Source organism: Vulpes lagopus, chromosome 4 (genome assembly GCF_018345385.1).
Source record: "Vulpes lagopus strain Blue_001 chromosome 4, ASM1834538v1, whole genome shotgun sequence".
NCBI lineage: Eukaryota > Metazoa > Chordata > Mammalia > Carnivora > Canidae > Vulpes > Vulpes lagopus.
The window spans coordinates 63031406-63039891 of record NC_054827.1 but is presented as its reverse complement, the minus strand read 5'-3'; the positions used below and the strand labels follow the sequence as shown (position 1 = coordinate 63039891).

The 8486-nt window shown below is 48.9% G+C and overlaps 1 protein-coding gene across 5 annotated transcripts in view; it reads left to right on the top strand.

The window, feature by feature from the left end:
• Window positions 1-1240: 1240 nt before the first annotated feature.
• Window positions 1241-8486, top strand: part of FER (FER tyrosine kinase) — a 435215-nt gene continuing 427969 nt past the window's right edge. For all 5 annotated transcript variants that reach the window (XM_041752267.1, XM_041752266.1, XM_041752262.1 and 2 more), the window contains exon 1: window positions 1241-1359. The gene's annotated coding sequence lies outside the window, so the exon portion shown is untranslated. The remainder of the gene's footprint in view (window positions 1360-8486) is intronic.

Here is an 8486-nt window from a genome sequence, read left to right as displayed (position 1 = left end):
CTGGAATGTAAAGCTGACAAAACACTAGCTGACAGCGACCTAACTACTTTTAAAGAGGATGTATATACAAAGAAGTAAGAATATTCAACAACAGGTTTTCTAAGGCAAACTGAGAAAGGGACATCTCTTCCCACATCTTTAAGAGGAACAGTTAAGGTTCTTACTTAAAACTTTTTTTTCTGTTTAACAGCATTATTTTTGCCTTTTTTTTTTTTTTTTTGACTTTGAAACAGCAGACAAGCAAAGCCCAATTCAAGGTTCGTGTCTGTGCAGGGCTGTTGGCTATGCTCACACAAGCAGCGCTGCTGGAAACAGAAAACCCACCACTCTTCCTTGGCTTCCACGTAATCCAAGAGTTTCTGGGTGGGGTGGGGGAGGGTGGCGAGGAGGCTGACGTGAATTTGCTCCAGGCAAAGAATGTGGTTCCGCCGACCGACGGGATCCGGCGCCTTCAGAGGTGGGCTGCACGGTGCGCGTAGGCACCTGTGCTGCGGCCGCGGGTCACCTGGCCGCCTGCCCGGCTCACAGGACTCCTTTCCCGCTACGTTCTTCGGGGCGAAGGCGCTCCTGCAGCCACCCTCCCCGGAAGAGCCAGCGGTCGGGGGGGGCCGCGCACCGGGCGCTGGAGGAGGTCAGGGCGGGGGCCGGGGCGGGATCGGGGCCGGATCGGGCGGGGGCCGGGGCGGGATCCGGCGGGCATCGGGCGGGGGGATCGGGGCGCGCCCCCGCCGCAGGTCCGACCCCGCAGGCCCCGGGAGCTCCGGGGCGGCCGCCCTGCGTCGGCCGAGCCGAGCCGAGCCTAGAGCGCCCGCGTGCCCCGCGCGCGGGGAAGGGCGGAGGATTCCGGGGGTGAGCGGCGGCCCCGGGACGGCCCGCCCCGCCCCCGCCCCCGCGGCCCCTTCCGGCGGCCGCTCCCCCGGGTCGTCCCGCGCGGGCGGCCCCGCTTATCGCCCCCGGCCCGGCCACTTCCCGGTCGCGGCCGGCCGAGCCTCCCGACGTTTCCTGCGACGCCGTCGTCCGCCTCCCGCCCGCTCCCGGGCTGCAGGAGGGCAGCGCGCGCCCAGGCCGTCGGGCCCCCCGCCCCGCCTCGCCTCGCCCCGCCCCGCCCCGCCCCGCCCCGCCCTCCGGGCCTCGGCCGCGCCCCGCCTCCTGGGAGGTGGGGGAGGAGGGGGGGCCGCCGCAGCGCCCGCCCCCGGCGCGCGCCCATTGGCTGCGGCCTCGAGGTGCCCGGGGACCGGAGAGCGCCCTGATTGGCCGCGGCCGCCCGTGACGGCGGCGCCCATTGGCTGCGGCGGCCCCCGTGACGCGGGGTGGCGACTGGCTCCCGGGTCTGAGGGGCTCCTGCTTGTCAGGTCCTAGGTAGGTGAGCTCCGCGCCGCCGGCGGCTGGCGCTGTTGCCCGGGGCGACGCCGGGGGGGGCGGGCGGCCGGCGGGGGCGGGAGCGGGGGCGGGGAGCGGGGGCAACACTCCCCGCCCGCAGGGGGGCGCCGGGACGCTGCGCGGAGCCGCGGCGGTGCCCGGGGCTCTTCCTCCGCCTCGGCCGCCCCCGCCCCCGCCCCCGCCCCCGCCCCCGCCCCGCGCTTGGGCAGCGCCGCGCCGCCCCCGGGCCCCCAGACCCCCGACCCCCGACCCCCGACCCCACCCCGCCCCGGCCTCGCGCTCACGGGCCGCGGCCGGCGCCCCAGGGCTGAGGCGGGCACAGCGGCCCCGCCCCGCCGCCGGCTCGGGGGGCTGCGCGCGGGGGGCGGGGGGGGCGGGGGGGGCGGGGCGGGCGGGCGGCTCCACCCCGCGGGCCCGCGCCCCCTTCTCGGCCGCGGCCCTCCTACCCCCTCCGGCCACCCCCCCCACCCCCGGGCCCCTGGCGCCCTGCCCAGTGCCCCCTCCAGGTGCCTCCCCCAGCCCCACGTGCCCCCCCCAACCCTCACGTGCCCCCCCCAGCCCCACGTGCCCCCCAGCTCCAGGTGCCCCCCCAGCCCCAGGTGCTCCCCCAGCCCCAGGTGCTCCCCCAGTTCCAGGTACCCCCCCAGCCCCACGTGCCCCCCAGCCCCACGTGCCCCTCCAGCTCCAGGTGCCCCCCCCAGCCCCACGTGCTCCCCCAGCCCCACGTGCTCCCCCAGCCCCAGGTGCCCCCCAACCCCACGTGCCCCCCCAGCCCCACGTGCCCTCCCAGCCCCACGTGCCCCCCCCAGCCCCACGTGCCCCCCCCAGCCCCAGGTGCCCCCCCAGCCCCAGGTGCCTCTGGGTCCCATCCCACGTCTTGGGCCCTTAGTTCCTCTCGACCCCGACCCCGGCGCCCACCCCAACCCCAGGTGCCCCCCCAGCCCCAGGTGCCCCTCTAGCTCCAGGTACCCCCCCCCAGCTCCAGGTGCCCCCCCAGGTCCAGGTGCCCCCCCCCAGCCCCACGTGCTCCCCCAGTTCCAGGTACCCCCCCAGCTCCAGGTGCCCCCCCCAACCCCAGGTGCCCCCCCCCCAGCCCCAGGTGCCTCTGGGTCCCATCCCACGTCTTGGGCCCTTAGTTCCTCTCGACCCCGACCCGGCACCCACCCCAACCTCAGGTGCCCTCCCCAGCCCCAGGTGCACCTGGGTTTCTTTCCACCTCTCGGGCCCTGTGGTCCCCCTTGACCGCGGCACCCTCTCCAGCCCCAGGTGCACCTGGGTCCTGTCCCATCTCTTGGGCCCGGTGGTCCTCCTCGACCCCGGTGCCCACCCCAATCCCAGGTGCCCCCTGGATCCCGTCCCACCTCTCGGGCCCTGTGGACCCCCTTGACCCCGGTGCCCTCGCCAGCCCATCTCCCGTCCAAGAACCTCCCGGATGGCTCCCTTTTATCCAATCGCCAAGTCTGCCTGGGCGGGGGACCCCCGAGGAATAGTCAGGAGATGAACTGTGAAGCGTGAAGCTCATGCCACGGGGCAGGTTCTGCTCTGTACTCTCTTTGCCATTTACGGCTGAGGAGGGGTTTGGATGCACCTTGGGGGTCGTTTTCTGCCCCAGAGTCTTCGTATCAACTTCCTGAAATGCGGGTTGGGTTGGGTTGGTGTAGGTGTAGGTGTAGGTGTTGGTGTTGGTGTAGGTGTTGGTGTAGGTGTTGGTGTAGGTGTTGGTGTAGGTGTTGGTGTTGGTGTAGGTGTTGGCTGGGCAGGGCCGGGGCGTCGTGGTGCACAGATGAACTGTGAAGTGGTCGTTCTTTACTTCGTACACTCGTGATCTTGATATGTCGTGCTATGCCGCTGTGAATCTAAAAATTGACTAAGGCTGATAGTCTTTCATTTTCATTCACCTGAATGGTCAAAAAAAACCCTGTATCATTTTAATTCGTAAGAAGCTACATATATGTATACTGGTCTCACTGTCACTTTGACATAAACTGCTTTGAAAGTGTAGTAGTTCCATTTCCCTCTTTCTCCCAAGTATTTTAAGACAATAACACAATTTCCCCAATGGAGTCGTTATATATAAAAGTGTTATGGAAAAATTAATAAGAAAAAGCCAAAACTATTTTAGTGATTACAGACTAGGAAAACACTTTTTAACCTATGGAATGAGAACAGGAGTCAATAACACCCTTGCAAAATTTAATGATATCATGAGTTTGGGGATGTAGTTTTGGTATACCTTATGGCCCTTAGAAAGAAATATTCAAAAACCACACATTTGTCAGAATGCAAAGGAAGGTTGAATGTCATCTTTTGTAATCCAGGAATCCTTTCTGCTAGTACTCTCGAGCCAAGGGAACTATACTTCCAAAGTGCTGAGAATGTATTAAGAGTATGCGACCTACTAGGAAACCTTTTCTCTGTTTTCTTCCTGAAAGGTCTTTGGTAAAGATCTGTTTCTCTTCTGCACCAATGGCAGGAAGCATTAACTATATACCAGGTAAAATTATGTAGGGTGCAGTTAATGCAGCTCCTGCACTACGTTAAAGGTTGATGTCGGTAGTTTGGAAGTAAGAATTCATACTTTTGGTAGACAAATCACTTGCATTTCATCTTCAGTTATTTTTTTAATATATTTTTTAAAATTTTATTTATTCATGAGAGACACAAGAGAGAATGAGGGAGAGGCAGAGGGAGAAGCAGGCTCCCTGTAGGGAGCCCGACGTGGGACTCGATCCTCCGTCTTCGGGATCACGCCCTGGGCTGAAGGCGGCGCTAAACCGCTGAGCCACCCGGGATGCCCATCATCTTCAGTTATTAACATAGTTATAACTCTGGCCTGTGAACATTTCCAGCTGCCATTTTTTTCTTCTTTATTCTACTATAAAAAATTTCAAATAATGAAAGAATGTTGAATTTACAGTAACTACCCAACCACCTACACAGCAATAACATTTCCAAGATAGCTGTTACACAGTAAAGAAAGAGGAACAGAGGAACTGAAATGATCCAGTTTGAAAACCAGCGTAAATATATGACATACTAAAAAAATAATATATATATATATGACATACTAAAATATTGTAAGGAACTTAATTTCCATTTGCAGATGGGAATAGTGTTTATAAAAACTAGAGTAATTTAATTTCCATGAGTCTTACAAAGCAATCTTGTGAGTGATTAGGAAGTCATGTTTGTACATCAAGGCCCAGAGGAGTAAGTTGCATTTTGGTAATAAGAAAAAAAAGAAATCAAATGAACTTGTTACACAAATAAAAGCTTGTTTTAAAATTGGACGCCTATGTTAGTAGATGATAGTTTTGTACTTGATTTTTAAATGAGCATCTTCTTTTGAAGACAGGTCCAAAGAGCTATGAATTATCCAGCGTTTCAGTAACATACTTAATAAATTGGATCAATCTCATGTATGTTGTTTTGGAATAAGTGTATTTTTGTAATGGAAAAAGAAAGCCTATAAATGGGAACTTATTTTAGTAGAACTATTTCGTGGAAAATGAAGTAATTATCTAGACACATTTAAGTCAGTGTTTTGATAGGACTCAAAACTATCTTGAGTATTGTTTCATGGTATTGCCAGAAGAATGTTTTAACATAGAACTTTATAGTAAAAGAATAATAAATGAACATAAATTCATGTATGTGTATATTTGTAGTTTTTCCATACTTAGGAAATTTCTGCATTCTTCTTTAAGTAATTGAATCCTGATTTTCGGTGTTCGTATACCCTAAATCTGTTTTTCATGCTTAGCTCATGTATATAACTAATTTCTTAAATATTGAAATTAAGAACTATGTCTCAGGATTTATAGATCTTAAATTGCCTTGTCATTGTTTCTCCATATCTCATTTGACTTTGGCATGCTTATGTGTGGTTAATTTACCACACCACCTGAGGGATGAAGAGAACAGCAGGTTACAGTTTTGGAACTTCAAAAATAAGGTGTTTAGATATTTTTTAATTGAAGGTCCAGTTTTTTTTGTTTGTTTGTTTAACCTACCTCTCTCCCTCTTTTCTTCATTCTTTACTATTTTTATCTTTTTAAAAATAAAAGTTAAATGTTTTATGATCAGCTAAAAAGACTACAGAGAAATGGGGCACCTGGCTAGCTGTCAGTAGAGCACGGGACACCTGATCTCAGGGTCATGAATTCAAGCCCCACGCTGGGCGTAGAGCTTACATTAAAACAACAGCAAGAACAACAAAAGAGTATAGAGAATAAGTAATTCCATGAGTCAATACTTTGGAAAATAACAGAAACTTTTGTTTTTTCTGTAATACACTACCGATCACTACAGTTCTGTGGGCTTTATTGCAGTAGATCTGCATCTCCACCTAAACTTGCAGTTCCTGAAGGCAAAACTTGGTTACCCTAATTTAGAAGAGGACTCCAAGATATAGAGGAAAAATGGAAAAGAATAAATAGAGGACATATTAGAGTCAAAACAAAAAAAATCAGACAAGCAATTTCCCACTTTTCCTTAAAAGCATAATCCTAGTTACCCATGTGACGCTGCTGTGTGGCTGACAAAATATGGGACCCCTCACGTTTTTCCTTTGGGTTCAAAATATCTAGGTAGGATCAAATTTACTTAATGCCCTTCTACAAAATTTTTCAAATTTCTGCATTTTGGGGAATAGTAAATACTTAGTTTTATAAAATTTAATGTTATGGATGACTTGGAAATATTTTTTAAACATTTGTGTATACTTATCAAACTATGACTAATATTAGTCTATATATCATAACTTACTATAAACCTGATATCATCTCTTCCTTTTGAAGGTTTTAATTAAAATGCTAAAATTTTTAATGCAGGTGTTTTTTTTTGCCAGGTTGCAGGGTGTAGTGAGAGAAGGTTTATTTCTTTTGGAGCCAGCTAATCTGGGTTTCAGTCACAAATCAGAATTTTCTTCTGTGGGACCTTGGGCAAGATATTTGATCTCTTTAAATCGTAGTCTCCTCATCTGTAAAATGAGGATGATAAGATTGCCTCACAAGGTTGTCATGAAGAGGAATTTGACAGTCTTGGTAAAATGTCTGAATTTAGGAAATCCTCAGCTTTCATATTCACTTCCTTACATGGTAGCTTTCATTTTATCTCTTCTAGTATTACTGTGCTGCTTCTACCATCCTAAAAGTCCTCAAATTTTAGACTTTGGGTGTTCAGTAATGTACATTAAATTTGAGTAAATCAAATGACATTTGTGTTTGTACAGAGGAAATAATTAGCTGTATCTCCTACTAGCTGTTCTTTTATAGTTCTTTACTGTGTCTCAGTAGGGGTAATTGGAAATTCACTTTAAATGCTTTTTTATCCCAAAATATGTTTAGTTTGTCTGGATTCCTGAATTATTTTTCTTTCACCTTAGATTATCATCTGTGGGTGGATGCTTTCCCAAAATTCCTCTCATTTTAGCCACAAATATTTGCTTAAAAGTGGTACAAAAAAGCTAAATGTTACTTCCTTTAATGTCTAACTAGTGTTATTCCCCTTCCTTAAACAGCATTTACTTAATCTGACATTTTATTTTCAGAGATAACGGTACTTAAAACTCTTATGTGCATCTTTTCCTGCTACTATTAATGTGTATAATTATTCTTTAGGGAACAATTATTTTTATAAATATCTCCATTTCAAAATGTGCATTCTATAAGTGTAGGATTCTAATTCCTAAAAAGCACACACTTGTAATTTAAGTGCGCAGAGCAGAGTGTCATGAAAAAGCACTGAGCTGAATGAAGAGTTAGGAGTTGGATCACATAGTTTTTATGTCCTATTCGGCAGTAAAACAGAATTTTGCATCTAAGTGATTTTCAACTTTTTTCCAACTCGAGTACGAGCTATGTACATGTGTGACATATTCTAGCGTGCAGTTTCTCAGCATGCTCTCTGTGACTTCGTCTCACCCTCCTCCACTCAAGAAAGCATAGCAGAATGCAAGTGACTGGGGGTGACATCATCATGGGGATAAATTTGAATCTACTCTGATGTCCCAAGGAAAGCAAGTCATTTAAAAATGTGTGTAACTGTTATTAGTGAGAGATCTTTGAGACGCGCCTCGTAGTACCAGAGTTGAGACCCAAGTCACTTCGATGTTTTTCTGAAACGAATGCCTCTTCACTGGTCAGTCTTGTAATGCTCCCGAAGAAAAGATGACTATTACTTTTATGTAACTGATAATGAAGAGTCTGACATTTAAAAATCAGAGTAACTGGTAATGAACATTTAAAAATAAGTGAGCAGTAACTCCATGCTCTTTATTGTAAATGAAATAATGTGAATTGTAGAAAAATGGAAGTTTTCCAGTATAAATTATTTTACTTGTAGAAAAAAGTATTTCTGTAGTGGTACAAATGGTTTTATTAATTTTTTTAAAGAAAGATTTTATTTATTTGACAGAGCAAGAGGGGAAGAGAGAGAGCACAAGTAGGGGGAGCAGCAGAGGGAGAGGGAGAAGCAGATTTCCTGCTGAGCAGGGAGCCTGACTGGAGGCTCCATCCCAGGGGCTCTATCCTAGGACTTTGAGATTGTGACTTGAGCTGAAGGCAGATGCTTAACTTACTGAGCCACCCAGGTGCCCTGGGACAAATGGTTTTAGGAAAAGGGGAAGTCCTTAATGCTCAAATATTTATATTCTAGGAGTTTAGTGTATAAAAATGCTCTTTACATCAGTTCAGTCAGAAAAGTATCTTTAAAATTATATTGCTGTGAATGAGATTGCTTTTAAATAGGTCTTCCTGGATAGAGGTGGTATATATAATATATAGTTAGAGGTGAAGACTTAGAAAACCTATGTACATTGGACCCTGGGCGTTAGCGAGTGTTATTTCTCCAATGCTTTGTGGGTCTGGGATATAACTTCATAAAATACAATCAAATTTCATTGAAAAATTTTAAGTGATCCCTCCAGACCCTAAACAATTCTATTGTTAAACAGTTTTGTTTTTTTTTTTTGCTTCTAAAATGAAGTCTGGAAGATTTTGCATTACATCATTAGTGTATATTGCAGCAAAGGTTCTTATTCTTGACTCCTCTGTGTCCTGGGGTTTGGAGAATGAAAGAGTATTTCAGATTTGATTGTGAAGGCT